The sequence below is a fragment of the Heptranchias perlo genome, chromosome 16, assembly GCF_035084215.1.
Source record: "Heptranchias perlo isolate sHepPer1 chromosome 16, sHepPer1.hap1, whole genome shotgun sequence".
Taxonomy (NCBI): Eukaryota; Metazoa; Chordata; class Chondrichthyes; order Hexanchiformes; family Hexanchidae; genus Heptranchias; species Heptranchias perlo.
The window spans coordinates 61,215,361-61,237,633 of record NC_090340.1 but is presented as its reverse complement, the minus strand read 5'-3'; the positions used below and the strand labels follow the sequence as shown (position 1 = coordinate 61,237,633).

The 22,273-nt window shown below is 45.5% G+C and overlaps 1 protein-coding gene across 4 annotated transcripts in view; it reads left to right on the top strand.

Annotated features, from left to right (window-relative positions):
* The window catches only part of LOC137333811 (cadherin-11-like), a 152,433-nt gene that overhangs the window by 6,864 nt on the left and 123,296 nt on the right, over positions 1-22,273 (top strand). The window contains exon 3 of one of the 4 annotated variants that reach the window (XM_067998165.1): positions 20,780-20,858. The exons of the other annotated variants lie outside the window; for them this stretch is intronic. The gene's annotated coding sequence lies outside the window, so the exon portion shown is untranslated. The remainder of the gene's footprint in view (positions 1-20,779; positions 20,859-22,273) is intronic. 4 annotated transcript variants of the gene reach the window in all.

The window sequence follows — 22,273 nt, the reverse complement described above, 5'->3', positions numbered from 1 at the left end:
CATTTAGGACCGAGATGATGAAAAAATTCTTCACTCATAGGGTTGTGAATCTTTGGAATTCTCTACCCCAGAGGGCTGTGGATGCTCAGTCATTGAATATATTTAAGACTGAGATCGATAGATTTTTGGACACCATGGGAATCTAGGGATATGGGGATGGGGTGGGAAAGTGGAGTTGATGTAAAAGATCAGCCATGATCTTATTGAATGGCGGAGCTGGCTCGAGGTGTCGTATGGCCCACTTCTGCTCCTGTTTCGTATGGTCTTAAGTCTCTGCTCCCCCTGTCCCCGTGTTAACGAGACACAGGGAGACCCATCGCTAGGCAGACGGACCTCAGGTAGAAGCAGTCCTCCAATACCTAAAGGGACATTATACCTTCTTGAACCTCAGAGCTGGAGTATAACGGACATTTCAAGCAAGGAAGCTATTACAGTAGCCCCAAGACTTTGAAAGTGGCTTGTTTGGCGTTGATGACTGCGTAATCCACACTCCTGCAATCCCATTGCCTTGTACACTGGAGAAGGTGCAAAAAAGATTTAGAGGGTTGACATCAGAACTGAGTGGTTCTAACTATGAGGAAGGACTGAACAGGCAGGGTCTCCTATCTCTAGAAAAGAGAAGACTGAGGGGTGACCTAATAGAGGTTTTTAAGATTAGGAAAGGGTTTGATAGGGTAGACAACAATGACAAAAACTTGCATTCACATAGCACCTTTAACGTAGTAAAACATCCCAAGGCACTTCACAGGAGCGATTATCAGACAAAATTTGACATCGAGCCACATAAGGAGATAATAGGCCAGCTGACTAAAAGCTTAGTCAAAGAGATAGGTTTTAAGGAGATTCTTAAAGGAGGAGAGAGAGCTAGAGAGGCGGAGAGGTTTAGGGAGGGAATTCCAAAGTTTAGGGCCTAGGCAGCTGAAGGCACGACCACCAACGATGGAGCGATTAAAATCGTGGATGCGCAAGAGGCCAGAATTGGAGGAGCGCAGAGATCTCGGAGGGTTGCAGGGCTGGAGGAGGTTACAGAGATAGGGAGGGGTGAGGCCGTAGAGGGATTTGAAAACAAGGGAGAATTTTAAAATGAGGCATTGCCGGACCGGGAGCCAATGTAGGTCAGCGAACACAGGGGTGATGGTTGAACACGACTTGGTGCAAGTTAGTATACGGGGCAGGAGAGTTTTGGATGAGCTCAAGTTTATGGAGGGTGGAAGATGGGAGGCCAGTCAGGAGAGCATTGGAATAGTTGAGTCTGGAAGTAACAAAGGCATGGATGAGGATTTCAGCAGCAGATGAGCTGAGGCGGGGGAGGAGATGGGCGATGTCACGGAGGTGGAAGTAGACAGTCTTGGCGATGGAGCGTATAGGTGGTCAGAAGCTCATCTCAGGGTCAAATAAGACACCAAGGTTGCGAACGGTCTGGTTCAGCCTCAAACAGTGGTCAGGGAGAGGGATGGAGTCGGTGGTCAGGGAACGGAGTTTGTGGCGGGGAGTTATTTCAACTTGTGGGGGAGACCAAAACTAGGGGCCATAAGATAAATAGAAGACAGTCACTAATAAATCCAATAGGGAATTCAGGAGAAACTTCTTTATCCAGAGAACGGTGAGAATGTGGAACTCGCTACCACATGGAGTAGTTGAGGCGAATAGCATAGATGCATTTAAGGGGAAGCAAGATAAAGACACGAGGGAGGGAGGAATAGAAGAAGATTCTGCTTGAGTCAGGTGACGAGGGGTGGGAGGAGGCTCGTGTGGAGCATAAACATCGGCACAGACCAGTTGGGCCAAATGGCCTGTTTCTGCATTGTAAATTCTATGTAACATTCTGAACCATATGTTTGGAGTGCAAATAAGCATCTATGATCAACTGCTTGTAACCTTTACTTCGGAAAACATTAGGCCAAATTCAACTACAGAAAAATACTGTGCATTTGGTTAAAACAAATGCATCTGGCATCAACAAGCAAAGCGGAGACACATTTGTATTCTGAACGTTAAATGGAAGGGCACAGGTGCCACTTATTTCTAGAGATTCCACGTCTTTGCAATTGATGTGAAGGTCATTAAACCACCTACGCCCCACTCCTACAACCTCTCCCCCGTACCCCCCACTCCACCTCCAAAAAAAAACCATGCACTACAATTGTTGACAGCTATAATGATGGGTGCAGTGCATCAAGCACTTATACTGCAATCTTTAAAATAACACAAACAGCCTTCCTCTGTGAAGTTAGAAGCAGACCCGGAGTCCTATAATGACAGCCCTTCATACTTCACCAATTTGATTCATATGAACAAGCAGGTGCATTTACGTTTGTGTGTATATGTATATATATATATATATATATAATGTCGATTACAATCATCTGTGACATTGCACGAGGGGAGTCATGGTCAAATATAGCCTTGAGGTGAAGTTGGTTAGAGGGCAGCGGATAATTGGACCAGGGTTCACAAATGTAACTGAATCCCTATTTTAAAGTCTTAACATTCGGTTCCTATATTTATATTTGCATTATAAATTTCTACGTTCACCTTTACAATGAAAACTGCCTGTGTAAAACTTGTCACGCTGTAAATATACCCTCCTACGGTGGTGCTGCAGTGCCTCCAGTGGGAAGAAGGTGCAATTACAGCGTGACAAGTTTTACATAGGCAATTCCTATTATAAATGTAAACGTGGGAAGTTTTATTCTCTCCAGGGTCAGAAGGTTGTGATTTCAAGTCCCGCTCCAGAGACTTGAGTACAAAATCCAAGCTGACTTGCAAAGAACCATAGAACCATCGAAAAGATACAGCACAGAAGGGGGCCATTCGGCCCATTATGTCCGAGCCGGCTCGAAGAACAACCAGGTGCCCATTCTAATCCCACCTTCCAGCACCCGGTCCATGGCCCTGCAGCTTACAGCACTTTAGGTGCAGGTTCAGGTACTTTTTAAAAAGAGTTGAGGGTCCCTGCCTCTACCACCAATTCGGGCAGTGAATTCCATACACCCACCACCCTCTGGGTAAAAAGTATTTCCTCATGTCCCCTCTAATCCTTCCGCCAATCAGCTTAAATCTATGTCCTCTAGTTCTTGAACTCTCCGCTAGGGGAAACAGGTACTTCCTGTCTACTCTATCTAGGCCCCTCATAATTTTGTACACCTCAATCAAGTCTCCCCTCAGCCTCCTCTGCTCCAAGGAAAACAACCCCAGCCTATCCAATCTCTCCTCCTAGCTGCAATTTTCAAGCCCTGGCAACATTCTTGTAAATCTTCTCTGCACTCTCTCCAGAGCAATTACGTCCTTCCTGTAATGTGACCAGAACTGCACACAATACTCCAGCTGTGGCCTTACCAGCGTTTTATACAGTTCCATCGTTACGTCCCTGCTTTTGTATTCTATACCTTGGCTAATAACGGAGAGCATTCCGTATGCCTTCTTCACAACCTTATCTACCTGTACTGCCACCTTCAGGGACCTGTGCACATGCACTCCAAGGTCTCTCACTTCCTCTACCCCTCTCAATATATTCCCGTTTACTGCGTATTCCCTTTTACTGTTTGCCCTCCCTAAGTGCATTACCTCACACTTCTCCGGGTTGAACTCCATTTGCCACTTTTCCGCCCACTCCACCAACCCATTGATATCTTCTTGACGTCTACAGCTATCCTCTTCACTATCAACTACATGGCCAATTTTTGAGTCGTCTGCAAATTTTGCCACTCATGGCCCCGACATTCAAGTCCAAATCATTAATATATACCACAAACAACAAAGGACCCAACACTGAGCCCTGTGGCACACCACTGGAAATGGATTTCCATTTGCAAAGACATCCATCGACTTTTACCCTTTGTTTCCTGTTACTGAGCCAATTTTGGATCCAATTCACCACATTTCCCTGTATCCCATGGGCTTTTACCTTTCTGACCAGTCTGCCATGTGGGACCTTGTCAAATGCCTTACTAAAATCCATGTGGACAACATCCACTGCACTACCCTCATCAATCCTCCCGGTCACTTCCTCAAAGAATTCAGTCAGATTTGTAAGGCATGACCTTCCCTGAACAAATCCATGCTGACTATCCCTGATTAAACCATGCCTTTCCAAGGGACAGTTTATCCTATCTCTCAGTATTGATTCTAATAGTTTGCCCACCACCGAGGTAAGACTGATCGGCCTATAATTGTTCGGCCTTTCCCTCGTACCCTTTTTAAACAATGGTATTACGTTTGCCGTCTTCCAGTCCTCCGGTACCTCCCCTGTATCTAGTGAGGGTTGGAAAATGACCCTCAGAGCATCCGCTATTTCCTCCCTGGCTTCCTTCAATAGCCTAGGAAACAATCCATCCAGCCCTGGTGACTTATCAACTTTCAAGGATTCCAGTCTGTCTAGTACTTCCTCTCTCGTTATGTTTACCTTATCCAATATTTCACACCTCTCCTCTTTAACCACTATGTTCGGGTCATCCCTTTCCTTTGTGAATATGGAGACAAAATATTCATTTAAAACCCTACCCACATCCTCTATTTCTACACACAAGTTACCCTTATCATCCCTGGTGGGTCCCACCTTTTCCTTAGCTATCCTCTTGTTCTTAATGTACTGAGAAAACATCTCTTGATTTTCTTTAATTTTCTAGCTAATATTTTTTCATACCCTCTCTTTGCTTTCCTTATTTCCTTTTTTACATCATCCCTGTACTTTCTATACTCCCCTAGGCTTTCTGCAGTATTTAATTTTCTGTGACAGTCATAAACTTTCTTTTTCTGCTTTATTTTGCCCCGTATACTTCTAGACAACCAGGGGGCTCTAAATTTGGCAGTGCCACCCTTTTTCGTTGAAGGGTCATGTCTGCATTGTACCCGTAGAATTGCAGTACTGTTCTGTGCAGTACTGAGGGAGTGCTGCACTGTCGGAGGCGTCGTCTTTTGGATGCGACCTTAAACCAAGGCCCTGTTTGCCCTCTCAGGTGGATGTTAAAGATCCCATGGCACTATTTCAAAGATGAACAAGGGAGCTCTCCCCAATGTCCTGACCAATATTTATCCTTCAATCAGTGCCACTAAAAACAGATTATCTGGTCATTATCTCATTGCTGTTTGTGGGATCTTGCTGTGCGCAAATTGGCTGCAGCGTTTCCTACATTACAACAGTGACTGCACTTCAAAAAGTACATCATTGGCTGTGGGACGCTTTGCGATGCTTTGGAACATCCTGAGGTCATGAAAGACGCTATATCAAACTTAAGTCAGCATGCGTTAGCTAAAGGTGAATGTTAGCAATGATTTGGCTGGTATAGTTAAATAAAAGATAAATTTGAAAATGTACATAAGACAGTACTGTAATGGTGGTGTTGTGATATTGCAGCAGTGCCATTAGTGTATACACACACCTGTGCTTTTGAGCAGAGAGAGTCCGGTAATGGAGCAGGACAAAACTCTATGCATGAGTCAGATTTGTGTCTTATTTATCTGGTACCGATGTGGTGGAGAGAACTTTATTGAGTTTATTACGTTGAATTTTATAGCTCAGAAACAGACCACTCGGCCCAACTGGTCTGTGCCGGTGTTTATGCTGCACATGAGCCTCCTCCCACCTTACTTCATCTCACCCTATCAACATATCCTTCTATTCCTTTCTCCCTCAGGTAAAGAAAGAAAGAAAGATCTTGCATTTCTATAGCTCCTTTCACAACCTCAGGACTTTCCAAAGCGCTTTACAGCCAATGAAGAATTTTTGCAGTGTAGTCACTGTTGTAATGTGGGAATGTACTTATCTAGTTTCCCCTTAAATGCATCGATGCTATTTGCCTCAACTACTCCTTGTAGTAGCGAGTTCCACATTCTCATCACTCTCTGAATTCCTTGTTGGATTTACAAGTGACTATTTTATATTTATGACCCCTCGTTTTGGACTCCCCCACAAGTGGAAACATCTTTTCTATGTCTGCCCTATCGAACCCTTTCATAATTTTAAAGTCCTCTATCAGGTCACCCCTTGATCTCTTTTCTAGAGCAAAGAACCCAAGCCTGTTCAGTCTGTCCTGATAGTTGTAACCTCTCAGTTCTGGTATCATCCTTGTAAATCCTTTTTACATTTTCTGCAGTGCTTCTAAATCCTTTTTGTAATGTGGAGACCAGAACTGTTCACAGTTTATAAACATCTAACACCAGTGTCCCTGAGAGGATGGATCCTACATAGTTTTGCAAAAGGAATGGGCAGTTGGAGAATTCTCATTTTTTTTTGCTATCTTAGCTTCACTGGCATGTCTTATGTCAATCTGGAAGAGGATACCCATGTATTGACACTATCAATGAGGTACTGACTGCTTGCAAATATCCATGAGTGGGCTGTAGATTCCAAGTCTCGATGTAATGTAAATACTGGAGACATCGGAATGAACACAGCTGAGAGTCATCCCAGAGCTACTCTAACCCAGAGCTTACTAAGTGTACTTGTACCAGAGACACTGCTTTCGGATGGATTCTAACAGCCACGCACCAAGTTGTGAGGCTCCAAACTCGGACGAGTTGCTTTGCAAATGAGCCTTGTGGGAAAAATCTCGCTCGACCCAAAAAAAAAATTAATATTGAGTGGTGCTGTTCTCTTAATCCAGATCCTCAAATAGCTGCCACCTGTCAGTTGCAGATTGATAACCACAAGTTCTTCTACCCAACTGCTATACATCTCTAAATACCCTCCCCCAGACTGTACCCAACTTTGGAAGGACTATGTTCATGATTGTACCGGGGGGAAGGTTTTAATCTGTGCGCTACGTGTAGCAAAATTATGAATGGGTAACAAGCAGAGGAAATCTTGCCCCAGTGCTGGGCCTTTCACGCAGAGTAAATACAAAAAAAGAAAGAAATTGCATTTATATAGCGCCTTTCACGGCCACAGGACGTGCCAAAGCGCTTCACAGACGATTAAGTAATTTTGAAGTGTAGTCGCTGTTGCAATGTAAGCAACGCGGCAGCTGATTAGCGCACAGCAAGATCCCACAAACAGCAATGTGATAATGACCAGATCATCTGTTTCAGTGATGTTGGTTGAGAGATAAATATTGACCAAGACACCAGGGAAAATTCACCTGCTCTTCTTCCAATAATGCCATGGGATCTTTTATGTCCACCTGAGAGGGCAGATGGGGCCTTGGTTTAACATCTCATCTGAAAGACAGCACCTCTGACAGTGCAGCACCCCGTCAGTACTGCACTGGGAATATCAGCCTGGATTTTGTGCTCAAGTCTCTCTGGAGTGGGACTCAAGCCCACAACCTTCTGCCTCAGAGGTGAAGGTGCTAGCCACTGAGCCATGGCTGACACCTGTGTTGAAACAGTTGAGGTAATTTTCAGACTTTGCTCTCCCGGCAGGGAACCTCCCCCACCGGGACCGCAAACTGGAATTCCGGGCGTGAGGCTCAAAGAGCGAAAATTAGCCCTCGTGTAAAAGTATCACAGCTATGGTGAGGCTTTTACTGAAATCTTAGTGTCAGTGGAATGTATATGGGGGTACATATATGCTCCTTACTTGTGCAAGAAGTGTTCTCCTCAAGATCAAGCCTCTAAACTAAAGATAAAAATAACTCGTTTGCAAATCTTTGTCCCACTAGCTGTCTAATGGTTCATTCAGCAATTCAACCCAAGCAAAAACAGGAACCAAATAAAATGATATTTTTACATAAAGCACTTCGATTCGTTAATGTGCCTCAGGCTCCAGGTTACATCTTACTGTGGGTTGACTATATTTAGTTTGTCTGAGCATTAAAAACCACAAAACTGGGGGATATTTTCAGATTATCCAAATTTAAATGTTGTTCTTAGATCAGGGATTGTACATAATGGACGTGAATAGAAAATCAATTGACCCATTTGGGATTCCATACAACTGAAATGAATTGAAAGGAGTTGGGTACATTATGATTCCAATTAATTGGAGTGAGAGCAAGAGGTTTGGTCCATTGCAATTCTATACAATGGGAGTGAATAGGAATGGGTTTGGTCCATTAGAATTCTATAAAATGGGAGTGAATAGGAGGATATTTAGTCCATTGGGACTCTACACAATGGGAGTGAATAGGAATGGGTTTGGTCCATTGCAATTCTATACAATGGGAGTGAATAGGAATGGGTTTGGTCCATTAGAATTCTATAAAGTGGGAGTGAATAGGAATGGGTTTGGTCCATTGCAATTCTATACAATGGGAGTGAATAGGAAGAGGTTTGGCCCATTAGAATTCTATACCATGGGAGTGAATAGGAGGATATTTAGTCCATTGGGACTCTACACAATGGGAGTGAATGGGTAGAGATTTGGTCCATTGGGATTCTATACAATGGGAGTGAATGGGTAGAGATTTGGTCCATTGGGATTCTACACAATGGGAGTGAATGGGTAGACGTTTGGTCCATTGGGATTCTATACAATGGGAGTGAATGGGTAGAGGTTTACTCCTTTGGGATTCTGTATGATGGAAGTGAACTGAAAGGATATTCGTCCATTAACACTCTGTATAAAGGGAGTGAATTGAAAGGAGTTTAGCTCTTTGGAATTGTTTAGACTGTAAGTGATTGGAGAGGGTTTGGCCCATTGAGGTTCTGTAGTGGATCAGATAGGTATTAATTTGGATTTCACTGTGGAGCAGGCCCAAGTACATAGATCTTTTGTACAATTGACAATGTGCGATGGGTTTGCAGTCAGGCACAATCTTTATTTATAGGCTGAAAATAACACTTTAAAACAGAATATTTAAATTATACACAGGATATTTTTGGAAGGCTGGGCGCTTTCTGATCTTGTAATTGTTAGATGTGTAATGGTGTTGATGCCACTATTTAGTGATGCCTGTATAAGGCAGAAAGGGGAGATGGCGGTGCTATCTAGAAAATAAAGTTGCAAGCAGTAATTAAAAAATAATAATATGTTTGCAGCTGATAATGGTTACTGTGTCAGCCTTAGCTCAGTGGGTACACTCTTGTCTCTGAGTTTAAAAGGTTGTGAGTTCATGCCCTGCTCCAGGAACTTAAGCACATAATCTAGGCCTGCACTTGTCAGTGGTACATGAGACACTAACCTGCCTGCCCCCTTCAGGTGGACATGGCACTATTTTGAAGAAGAGTAGGGGAGTTCTCCCCGGTGTCCTAGCCAATATTTATCCCTCAACCAGCATCCCTAAAACTGATTATCTGGTCATTATCACATCGCTGTTTGTGGGATCTTGCTGTGCGTAAATTGGCTGCTGCGTTTCCCACATTACAACAGTGACTACACTTCAGAAAAGTATTTCATTGGTTGTAAAGCGCTTTGGGAGGCCCTGAGGTCATGAAAGGCACTGTACAAATACAAATCTTTGTTTCTTTTCTTTTTACCATATAAGGAAAGATTGCACAGTGCAGTCAACATCTGAGTATTACAGAATGGCTTCTGTTTGAAGTGGTCGTGCAATGTAGAAGGGGGCCAGAACCCTGTGTTGTCTAAATACAGCCTCTGGTGCAATAAAAGAGGAATTTGCTGAAGAACAGATTGAAGCAACATTCAAAACCCACAGAAAATACGTCTTTTGTTCAACCTTTGTACGATTGAAAGAAAGTAAAACACTCAAATTTTTGTGCCGAGTTAGCTGAGCCTAGGTGGGCCTGGAGTCAAGGGCTACGATTGATCTCAGTGGCCTTGGACTGGGGGGGGGTAAAAATGCGGCCAAAGTTTCTGCTCCTGATTTGCTATCCAGGACCCCTGTTCGAAAGAAAGATCTTGCATTTATAGAACTCCTTTTACGACCTCAGGACGTCCCAAAGTGCTTTACAACCAGTGAAGTACTTTTTGAAATGTATTCACTGTTGCGATGTAGGGAAACATGGCAGCCCAATTTTACGCACAGCAAGATCCCACAAATAGCAATACAATAATGACCAGATAATCTTTTTTTAGTGATGTTGGTTGAGGGATAAATATTGGCCCCAGGACACCGGGGAGAACTCCCCTGCTCTTCTTCGAAATAGTGTCGCGGGGTCTTTTACGTCCAACTGAGAGGGCAGACGGGGCCTCGGTTTAATGTCCCAAACGAAAGACGATAGCCAATCTGCTAGCGCCAGTTTTGCGTCCAAAGCTGTAGTTGAATTTTACCCCCTCACTGGCTAGGATCAAGTCTGCAAGATGGCCTTCTGGCTGGGGCCCCAGAGTCGCCTTGCTAGTGTACCCCAGTCAGAGGCAGCACCTTCAGGAGAGGAGTCAACCATGGCTCAGTGGGTAGCACTCTTGCCTCTGAGTCAGAAGGCTATAGATTCAAGTCTCACCTCAGAGACTTGAACATACAATCCAGGCTGATACTCACGGTGTAGTACTGAGGGAGTGCTGCACTGTCGGAGGTGCTGTCTTTCAGATGAGACGTTAAACCAAGGCCCTGTCTGCCCTTTTAGGTGGACGTAAAAGATCCCACAGCAATATTCGAAGAAGAGCAGTAGAGTTCTCCCCGATGTCCTGGCCAATCTTTATCCCTCAACTAAAATAGATAATCTGGCCATTATCACATTACTGTTTGTGGGACCTTGCTGTGCATAAATTGGCTGCCTCATTTTATACGTTCCAACAGTGACAACACTTCAAGAGTGCTTCATTGGCTGTAAAGTGCTTTGGGTCATCCTGAGGTCATGAAAGTTGATATATAAATGCAAGATCTTTCTTCATTTTCTTTAGGAGGGTAGAGAATGGTGGTGGGGAGTACTCAGCATTGTAAGTAATAATTATGTAAGTAGATCCTCACGGCCGCAAACAAACTAGTGCTATCCCTGCCCACGTATCCATGTGTGAGTGAGTCCCCTCCCTCCCTCACTGAGTACGAGGTGTATTGAGTCAGGCAAATCTCACCCACTCTCAACCACTGGCTTGCCGCCTTTATTCAGGAACTTTGTCACAGCATGGAGTTTTTGAAGTCCATTCCTGCAAACAACTACAGCTATACAAAGCCCTAGTTAGACCCCATCTGGGGTGCTGTGTACATTTCTGGGCACTGTACTTTAGAAAGGATATATTGGCCTTGGAAGGAGTGCAGCCCAGATTCACCAGAATGTTACCAGGACTCCAAGGGTTAGATTATGAGGGGAGATTATATAAACGAGGTTTGTATTCCCTGGAATATAGAAGGTTAAGGGGTGATTCGATTGAGGATTTTAGGATTTTGAAAGGAATTGATACGGTAGACAGTGAGAAACTTTTTCTGCTGTTGTGGGAGAGTCTAGGACAAGGGGACCTTAAAATCAGAGCCAGGCCATTCAAGAGAGAAGTTAGGAAACATTTCTTCACACAAAGGGAGGTAGAAGTGTGGAACTCTCTCCCACAACAAGCAGTAGATGCTAGCTCAATTAATAATTTTAAATCTGAGATCGATAGATTTTTGCTCGCCAGGGATATTAAGGGATGTGGAGCCAAGGCAGGTAAATGGAGTTAGGATACAGATCTGTCACAATCTCATTGAATGGCGGTACAGGCTCGAGGGGCTGAATGGCCTACGCCTGTTCCTATGTTCCTATGTTCCAAACTGAGGGGAATGTACATTATCGCAGCTCAAATAATCTGAATGTGACTTAAAATGGTTGGTGATGTGCAAGGTGATTCTGTGACCCAAACAATGCAGCAAAGGGTAACAGATCCTGCCTGAAACCCTTCAAGGACTGTAGGAGGATTTGCGCTGTAGCAATACGAGTGCAAGAAGCTTTTTTGATCTTATTCAAAGCTGACTGTGCACACAGACACGCTCAATAGAATTAAATAGAATTACACAGGGTCCACAGCACAGAAACAGGCCATCCTAGACACAAAAGGCGTCAAGGGGTATGGGGTGAGAGCGGGAATATGGTATTGAGATAGAGGATCAGCCATGATCATATTGAATGGCGGAGCAGGCTCGAAGGGCCGAATGGCCTACTCCTGCTCCTATTTCTATGTTTCTATTCGGCCCAACTGGTCTATGCCGGTGTTTATGCTCCACACGAGCCTCCTCCCTCCCTACTTCATTTCACCCTATCAGCATGTCCTTCTATCTCTTTCTCCCTCATGCACTTATCTAACTTCCCCTTAAATAGTTCAATCCATGCACTTGGTTCTAGTTTGTAATATCCTGCCAGTGTTAAAATTCGTGGAATATCTACTTTGTGGGTATTTGTGTCTATAACCTGCAGACATGTGGAATGGTTCCCACTAAAGATCTGCCCGAAATGTAGAATATTTTAGGGCATTTGTGACTGGTTTTAATGCTAAATTTTTTTTTAAAAAAACAACTCTCGGGAGTTCTCTCGATCGGTAAATGCTGTGAGTGTTGAGTTTCATCGTATAGACAGAACCGGAAAGTCCAAGGTTCATTCCCAGGTCTGTTCTGAATTAGCTGATCTGAACCAGAGTAGAGGTACAGGCCTTGGCACCTGTGGGCTAGGACGGATGCCTGTCAGAAAGTGCGAGCATGTGGATGTCGGGTGAGGACAGGGATGGAGTTTGACTGGGATGCCCTCTCCATAGTGGCAACAACGACAACAGCAACAACAACAACAACAACAACAACGACTACTTGCATTTATATGGCACCTTTAATGTAGTAAAACATCCCCAAGGCACTTAACAGGAGTGATTATCAAACAAAATTTTGAGCCACATAAGGAGATATAAGGTGACCAAAAGCTTGGTCAAAGAGGGAGTTTTTAAGCAGCGACTTAAAGGAGGAGAGAGAGAGAGGTAGAGAGGCGGAGAGGTTTCGGGAGGGAATTCCAGAGCTTAGGGCCTAGACGGCTGAAGGCACGGCCACCAATGGTGGAGCGATGGAAATCTGGGATGCGCAAGAGGCCGGAATTGGAGGAGCGCAGAGATCTCGGAAGGTTGTAGGGCTGGAAGAAATTACAGAGATAGGGAGGGGGCGAGGCCAAGGGATTTGAACACAAGGAGGAGAATTTTAAAATCGAGGCGCAGACAGACAGCGAGCGTAGGGGAGTGATCGATGAACGGGACTTGTTGAGGGTTAGGATGTGGGGCAGCAGAGTTTTTTGGAGGAGTAGCCTGCTGACACTCGCTGCCTCAGCCCACAACTAAAGAATACTCACTCTGGGAAGATACAAGAAGGCAGCCTGTGCCCAATAAAACGATACCGGGCGTGAGTCAGTGCCATCTGCTGAGAAGAAGAGAAAGTGTGGGGAAGGATTGGAGAGATCGAGCTTTTGCTCTCAACGCAGACAATCTGCAGAAGGTTTCTTCTAAAATGCATGGGACAGATGGCGATTGCAGTCCTGGCTCAATTGGTAGCAGTTCAATCTTTGTTTCGGAAGGCTGTTGGTTTAAATCCCACTCCAGCACTTGAGCACATAATTTGGCCTGACATTCCAAGTTAATGCCGCAGGACTGGAGCATTATCACAGGTGCCATCCCTTGGATGAGATGTTAAACCACGCTCAACTCCAACAACAACAACAACTTGCATTTATATAGCGCCTTTAACGTAGTAAAACGTCCCAAGGCGCTTCACTGGAGCGTAATCAGACAATATTTGTCATCGAGCCACATAAGGAGATATTGGGACAGATGACCAAAAGCTTGCTCAAAGAGGTAGGTTTCAAGGAGCATCTTAAAGGAGGAGAGGGGGGTGGTAGAGAGGTTTAGGGAGGGAATTCCAGAGCTTAGGGCCTAGGCAGTTGAAAGCACGGCTTCCAATGGTGGAGCGATTAAAATCGGGGATGCGCAAGAGGCCAGAATTGGAGGAGCGCAGAGATCTCGGAGGGCTGTAGGGCTAGAGGAGGTGACAAAGATAGGGAAGGATAAGGCCATGGAGGGATTTGAACACAAGGATGAGAATTTTAATCTCGAGATGTTGCCGGACTGGGAGCCAATGAAGATCAGCGAGCACAGGGGTAATGGGTGAACAGGATTTGGTGCGAGTTAGGATACGGGTAGCAGAGTTTTGGATGAGCTCAAGTTTATGGAAGGTGGAAGATGGGAGGCCGGTCAGGAGAGCATTGGAATAGTCGAGTCTGCAGGCAACAAAGGCACCGAAGGGGATTTCAGCAGCAGATGAGCTGAGGCAGGGGCGGAGATGGGCGACGCTACGGAGGTGGAAGTAGGCGGTCTTGGTGACGGAGCGGATATGTGGTCGGAAGCTCATCTCAGGGTCAAATAGGACACCAAGGTTGTGAATGGTTGGGTTCAGCCTCAGACAGTGGCCAGGGAGAGGGATGGAGTCAGTAACTAGAAAACGGAGGTTGTGGCGGGGACTGAAGACAATGGCTTCAGTCTTCCCAATATTTAATTGGAGGAAATTTTTGCTCATTCAGTTTACAGAGGGTGGTGGGTGGGAGGCCGGCCAGGAGGAATGTTAAAGATCCCATGACACCATTGGAAGAAGAGAAGGGAGTTCCCTTGGTGACCTTGCTGGCATTCCTCACTGAACCAGCACCACCATAATACAGATTAACTGGTCGTTCCTCTCATTGCTTTTTGTGGGGATTGTGCTGTGCGCAAAATGGCTGCCACATTTATGTACATAACTCTCTTAGGGAGAGATTGCACGCTGTTATATTTTATTAATATAGGATTGAAGTGGCCCTTTGCTTACACCAGAATGTTCTCTGAGAAAATAACTTTTCAATGTCAGCTGTGGCTCAGTTGGTAGCACCCCTTGCTTCTTAAGTCAGCACAGTCGTTGGTTCAAATCTCACTCCAGAGTTCTGCACTGTCTTTTTGGATGAGCCATTAAACCGAGGCCCAGTCCGCCCTCCCAGTGGATGTGAAAGATCCCACTGCATTATTTCGAAGAAGAGCAGGGGAGTTCTCTCTTTTGTGTCCTGGGTCGAGCTTTCTCAGTTCAGTTTCCTCCCCCACTCTCCTGAAGGTGCTGACTCTTGCTCCAGGTGTCAGCTTAGACATTGAAGAGTAGAGTTTTTGCTTTGGGCGCAATCGGGAAATTGTGCCAAAAATGTGCTTGAAATTGGGCTGGTTCAGTTACACCTCAAGTTTCCGCTAAAATTCCTTTGCATAATCACAAATGTAAAGTCTTCCATGAACCAGTGCAATCGGGCAGAGTAATAGAACGTAGTTATTTCTTTCCTTTGCTTCCATTAAGAAGTATTCCTTGATGTATTTAAGAGCGGTAACCTGGTGCAGTTTTATTAATACAGCCGAAAAAGGGTTTATCACCAAAGATAAGCATTTTTAATAAAGCCAGTCCTCTGCCTGTGAGTAACCTGATTTAAAAAATCACTGAAAATGACTTAAAAAAATTATGCTGAACCTTTTAATACTTTCATTGATATTCGCTAGTCAGTTTCTTAGTAAATTAAATATTTTTTGATATGAAAGTCTTTTTAAAACGTGCCTACTGGTGCCTGTGCGCCTAAGAAAAAGTGCGCAATTTGAAGAGTCTTCCCGAACCAGCGCAGTCGGTGGAAACTCGGAATTTCGATCCGGGGGCGCGGCCAGTTTTGTGGACGGGGCCTGACCCGGGCGAATTGAACCTTGAACCAGCGTAAAAGATGGTGGAAAACATGAGCGAAAATGGTTTTGTGGGTTGCTCACCTACATTTTAAATTCTCCCGATCTTTTACGCTGGTTCGGCCGACTCGGCCAGGATTGCGCTGGAACCTGGGCGCAGAACTTACGGAAACAATCGGAAAATTCCACCCCCCCCCACCCCGCCCAAAGTGTCAACTGTCTAATCAACCATGGAATTCTTCATATCCTCAACCAATGTCCAACAGAGGTCACTGGACACCGATCAGGATTGGGAACCCTGGGTGATCTAACTTTTTTCCTTAGCCTAGGGCTATCAATTCTGCTTTTTTTTCATTCGTTCATGGGATGTGGGCGTCGCTGGCGAGGCCGGCATTTATTGCCCATCCCTAATTACCCTTGAGAAGGTGGTGGTGAGCCGCCTTCTTGAACCGCTGCAGTCCGTGTGGTGACGGTTCTCCCACAGTGCTGTTAGGAAGGGAGTTCCAGGATTTTGACCCAGCGACGATGAAGGAACGGCGATATATTTCCAAGTCGGGATGGTGTGTGACTTGGAGGGGAACGTGCAGGTGGTGTTGTTCCCATGTGCCTGCTGCCCTTGTCCTTCTAGATGGTAGAGGTCGCGGGTTTGGGAGGTGCTGTCGAAGAAGCCTTGGCGAGTTGCTTGTAAAGAAAGAACCTGCATTCACATATCACCTTATCACATCCTCAGGACGTTCCAAAACCCTTTACACCCTGTGAATTAATTTTTGAAGTGTAGTCTCTGTAATTATATGGGCAAACATGGCAGCCTAATATTGCAGAAACAACGAATGAATGAATGAAAAAAGAGTTAGATGTTTTCTTGATAGTCTTGTTCGAGGGAGGGACATTGGCCAGGAAATTCAAAGAACTCTCTCTGCTCTACTTCAAACGGGGCTATGAGATCTTGTCCATCCACTTGAGAGGGCAGACGGGGGCCTCGGTTTAACATCTCATCTGGAAGATGTAGCGGTCCAAATGCTTGGCCCAGCTGCGCTCAGCTATCTCGGCACAGATCAGAGACTGAACCTTGGACCTCTGGGGATGGCCCTATTCTGCTTTCAGCAAGTTTTTATTTAAACATACAAACCAGCGCCATGATGAATTGTGACAGATGGCAGGCTGCAGCAATGGAATCATAATTTCAACTGAAGTGGTATTGTAGCACATGATTTGAACTTTGAAAATGTCAAGATTTATTTTACTGGGTGCTGCAGTGGTATAGCAAGCGCATAGGAGCGTGTCAGTGTAGCAACACACCGAGGGGTTGGAGGGGTGTGGGGGAGGTGGGGGTTGTGTGGTTAAAACCACAGATGGGGGAGAGGTGAGCACGAGACAATTTAGCAATCTCGTTACGAGCTGCAACACGAGAATTCTTTCCAGAAGGGAAAAGGATCATTTGAACCAACAGGATTGTCCCTTTATGATTGAGCTCAACCCCATCAACCTGACCTCATGAGATCCTTCAATGCTGTTTCTCTCCAGAAACATATCTTGGGGGAAGATTTCATCTCTGCGTGCTGTGCACAACAGAAATATTTCTGAAGAACAATTTTACGGCTTTGTTACAAATAGCATAGAGAAAACCTTCTCCCTTTGTCGTGTGTCGATACTGTCCATTCCAGTGGCCTTCATTGGTAATTTCTTCCACAGCTCTATCATTCTTTGTGCAGGCAATTTCTGCCTCTCATTCCTTCTTGTACCTTTCTCATTTTTAACCTGCTCCTCCTGGTGTTTGAATCCTTCAATTTGCCCATTTCCACTTTTTCAATTCTCTTCATAATCTTGAGAACAGTGGCCTCCAACCTTATTCTTTTCTCAAAAGAGGGAAGGACCCAGATTTTCTCATTCTTTCCACCGTAAAAAAAAAATGAGTTTCACTGCTTGGAGATGGACTTCTGTTAATCTGATACTCTTCACGTACAAGCTCTGCAAAGGCTCAGTTGGCAGACAGGGGGATACATGTAGAAGGAGTGACGCAACGCGCAACTCAGAGCAAAGAGACTGGTCACTTCGAACCTAAATCTGATGATAAGGTTTGAGAGTCTGGTAGGTGGTTGGTGGGGGAGGGAGGAGAGGGGGAGGGAGAGGGAGAGCAGCCTTAGCCATCAGCCATTGTTTCTGTCACTGAAAAAAAAAACAGCCAACGGCAAATGGTCGGACAGTTACAGCATTGTTACCCACGTTCACACTGCAGATTAATTACTCCAGTAAAACCCAGATAGTGTTTACCTTGGGACTAAGCCAGCACAAATCATTGGGATACAACGTGGGTCCACGCTGCTAAGGACCTGTCCGATATAAAAAAAAAATCACCAAGTTTTTAACGTAGATTTATTCCTTAGTAAGTTGCTTTGGGATGTTACCCACAATCCCTGGTACACACTCTTTGTGCTGAGGTCGAGGAACTGTTTTCTATCAACCCACATCCTGTCATGAAACAAGAAAATTGTCCCCAGATGTCAGTAATTGAGGCCAACTGGGAATTTTGCTGGGAATATCGGATGTTCTTTGTGCAATCCTGTGAAAATTTATATTTCATTAACCCCAATCCCTCACCTACACCAATCATTAACCCCAATCCCTCACCTACACCAATCATTAACCCCAATCCCTCACCTACACCAATCATTAACCCCAATCCCTCACCTACACCAATCATTAACCCCAATCCCCCACCTACACCAATCATTAATCCCAATCCCCACCGACACCAATCGTTAACCCCAATCCCTCACCTACACCAATCATTAACCCCAACCCCCACCTACACCAATCATTAATCCCAATCCCCACCGACACCAATCATTAACCCCAATCCCTCACCTACACCAATCATTAACCCCAATCCCCCACCTACACCAATCATTAACCCCAATCCCTCACCTACACCAATCATTAACCCCAATCCCTCACCTACACCAATCATTAACCCCAATCCCCCACCTACACCAATCATTAATCCCAATCCCCACCGACACCAATCGTTAACCCCAATCCCTCACCTACACCAATCATTAACCCCAACCCCCACCTACACCAATCATTAACCCTAATCCCTCACCTACACCAATCATTAACCCCAATCCCTCACCTACACCAATCATTAACCCCAATCCCTCACCTACACCAATCATTAACCCCAATCCCCACCGACACCAATCATTAACCCCAATCCCCACCGACACCAATCATTAACCCCAATCCCCACCGACACCAATCATTAACCCCAATCCCTCACCTACACCAATCATTAACCCCAATCCCCATTGACACCAACCATTAACCCCAATCCCCCACCTATTCCAATCATTAACCCCAATCCCCATTGACACCAATCATTAACCCCAATCCCCCACCTATTCCAATCATTAACCCCAATCCCCACCTACACCAATCATTAGCCCAATCCCCATTGACACCAACCATTAACCCCAATCCCCCACCTATTCCAATCATTAACCCCAATCCCCATTGACACCAATCATTAACCCCAATCCCCCACCTATTCCAATCATTAACCCCAATCCCCACCTACACCAATCATTAACCCCAATCCCCATTGACACCAATCATTAACCCCAATCCCCACCTACACCAATCATTAACCCCAATCCCCATTGACACCAACCATTAACCCCAATCCCCCACCTATTCCAATCATTAACCCCAATCCCCACCTACACCAATCATTAACCCCAATCCCCATTGACACCAACCATTAACCCCAATCCCCCACCTACACCAATCATTAACCCCAATCCCCCACCTACACCAATCATTAGCCCAATCCCCCACCTATTCCAATCATTAGCCCAATCCCCCACCTACACCAATCATTAGCCCAATCCCCCACCTATTCCAATCATTAGCCCAATCCCCCACTGACACCAATCATTAACCCCAATCCCCCACCTACACCAATCATTAGCCCAATCCCCCACCTATTCCAATCATTAGCCCAATCCCCCACCGACACCAATCATTAACCCCAATCCCCCACCTACACCAATCATTAACCCCAATCCCCCACCGACACCAATCATTAACCCCAATCCCCCACCTACTCTGGAAATGAAGACCACGATACCTCCGACCTCCCAGACTCGGAGTTCGCCAGGAGACAGTCCCAACTCCTGCTCTCTCCCAGGGTTATTCCTGCGCGCCGACAGGTCAGAGATTAAAACAGCTTTTCCCACCAAGCACCTACCTGCTCTGTGTAACCAGATCTCCTCGAGACAATTATTTCCTGTCCCGAGGGCTCTCCTTTAACCCAGCCTCTTTTGCCCAATTCCGCCCAGCTCAGCACTTTCTGACAGGTCATTAAAACACACAAGGTAATGCGCAGTATTGTAATTAAAATGAAATCCCCAGTCAGTTCTGCTGGGCTCGAGATACAGCGGCAAGCTTGTCAGGACAATTCGACAAAGAAAGCTATATATGTGTAACTGGCATCAGCAGTCGTGCCTTTAGCCGCCAATCTCCCTAAACCTCTCCGCCACTCCAACTCCCTCTCATAGAATCATAGAACCTCATAGCACAGAAGGAGGCCATTATGCCCATCCTGCCTATGCCGGCTCTTTGAAAGAGCTATGCAATTAGTCCCACTTCCCCAGCTTTTTCCCCATAGCCCTGCAAATTTATACATCCAATTTTCTAGTCAAAGCTACTATTGAATCTGCTTTAAGACCCTCTCCCCCTTTAAGACCCTCCTTAAAAGCCAATTGTTTGACCAAGCATGACCCCCTCTAATATCTCCTACTTTGGCTCCAAGCCCGTTTTTTCCCTTAAGACAGTGTGAAGCGTCTTGAGACGTCTTTCTACGTTAAAGGTGCTATATAAACGCTTATTGATGATATTGTTGATGGTGATGATGCAGTTTGCCCATTTCATCCAGCTACCTGAAAAAACTGCATCCACTTTACTCATGGCTCAGTGGGTACCACTCTCACCTCTAGTTAGAAGGTTTTGGGTTTAAGCCCCACTCTAGAGACTTGTGTACATAATCCAGGCTGACACTCCCAGTGCAGTACTGAGGGAGTGCTGCACTGTTGGAGGTTCCATCTTTCGGATGAGACAATAAGCCAAGGTCCTGCTGCCCTCTCAGGTGGACATAAAAGATCTGGCGACACTATTTCGAAGAAGAGCAGGGGAGTTCTTCCCGGTGTCCAGGGCCAATATTTATCCCTCAACTAACATCACTAAAACAGATGATCTGGTCATTATCGTATTGTTGTTTGTGGGATCTTGCTGTGTGAAAATTGACTGCAGCGTTTCCCTCCATTACAACAGTGACTGCACTTCAAAATGTACTTAATTGGCTGTAAACCGCTTTGGGACATCCTGAGGTCATGAAAGGCGCTATAGAAATGTAAGTTCTTTCATTCTTCTTTTTGATGTGATGTATTAGAAGGTCCCTGTGGAATATTCGTTGGAATTCTCTCTGTTAAATTGTAATGGAAAACTAGCTGAAAGGTGAGGGCTGCCAGGCAGTCACTAATTGCGTTTCACCGCTAATGCAGTCGAAATTTTGGATGATGGGAGAAAGGCAGAAAGGACTCGGTGAGATGCGAACCATTAAACACAACGTAATCTGCAATCGGGGAAAGAATATTGGAACACTGGGGCATAACCTTAAAATTAGAGTCAGGTCATTGGGGGGTGATGTCAGGAAGCACTTCTTCACACAAAGGGGAGTGGAAATCTGGAACTCTCTCCCTCAAGAAGCTGTTGAGGCTGGGGGTCAATTGGAACTTTCAAAACTGAGATTGATAGATTTTTTGTTAGGCGAGGGTATTAAGGGATATGGAACCAAGGCGGGTAGATGAAGTTAAGATACAGATCAGCCTTGATCTAAATGAATGGCAGAACAGGCTCGAGGGGCTGAATGGCCTCCTCCTGTTTCTATGTTCCTATGTAACTCCCTCCAAGTCTCTCCCTCCGCTGGGTTGAAATCACCCTGCCCGATACCAGTAATCAATACATCAATGGACTCCTGCGGAGCTCCCCCTGTCTGCTATTTTTGTGAAGGCTTCACACAGGAACTTGATATGAAGACACGGACATGTTTGTTACAGATATTGGCACTACAATTTCATTGAATGCACTGGACCACAGTCCCACGGGCACTGGGAGCTCAATCACTACCTCGCCCATTCTCCAGATGCAAGTCTAGGCTGTGAGGAGCGGCAGGCTATTCTACTGTATGTGCCTTCGTACCCAAGCCTCATCCTGTCCTCTCTGATGGCACACCAACAACAGCAACAACTTGAATTTAGATATCGTCTTTAACATCGTAAAACGTCCCAAGGTGCTTCACAGGAGCGATTATCAGAAAAAAATTGACACTGAGCCACATGTGGACAGTTGGTCAAAGAGGCAGGTTTTAATGAGCGACTTAATGGAGGATAGAGGGGTGGAGAGGTTTAGGGAGGCAATTCCAGAGCTTAGGGACGAGGCAGCTGAAGGCACGGCCGCCAATGGTGGAGCGATGGAAATCAGGCATGCGCAAGAGGCCAGAATGGGTGGAACGCAGAGATCTCGGAGGGTTGTAGGGCTGGAGGAGGTTACAGAGATAGGGGAGGGGCGAGGCCAAGGAGGGATTTGAAAAAAAGGATGATAATTTTAAAACCGAGACGTTGCCGGACTGGGAGCCGATGTAGGTCAGGGGTGATGGGTGAACGAGACCTGGTGCGAGTTAGGATACGGGCAGCAGAGATTTTCGATGAGCTCAAAGTTTACGGAGGGTGCAAGGTGGGAGGCCGGCCAGGAGAGCACATCCAGCAG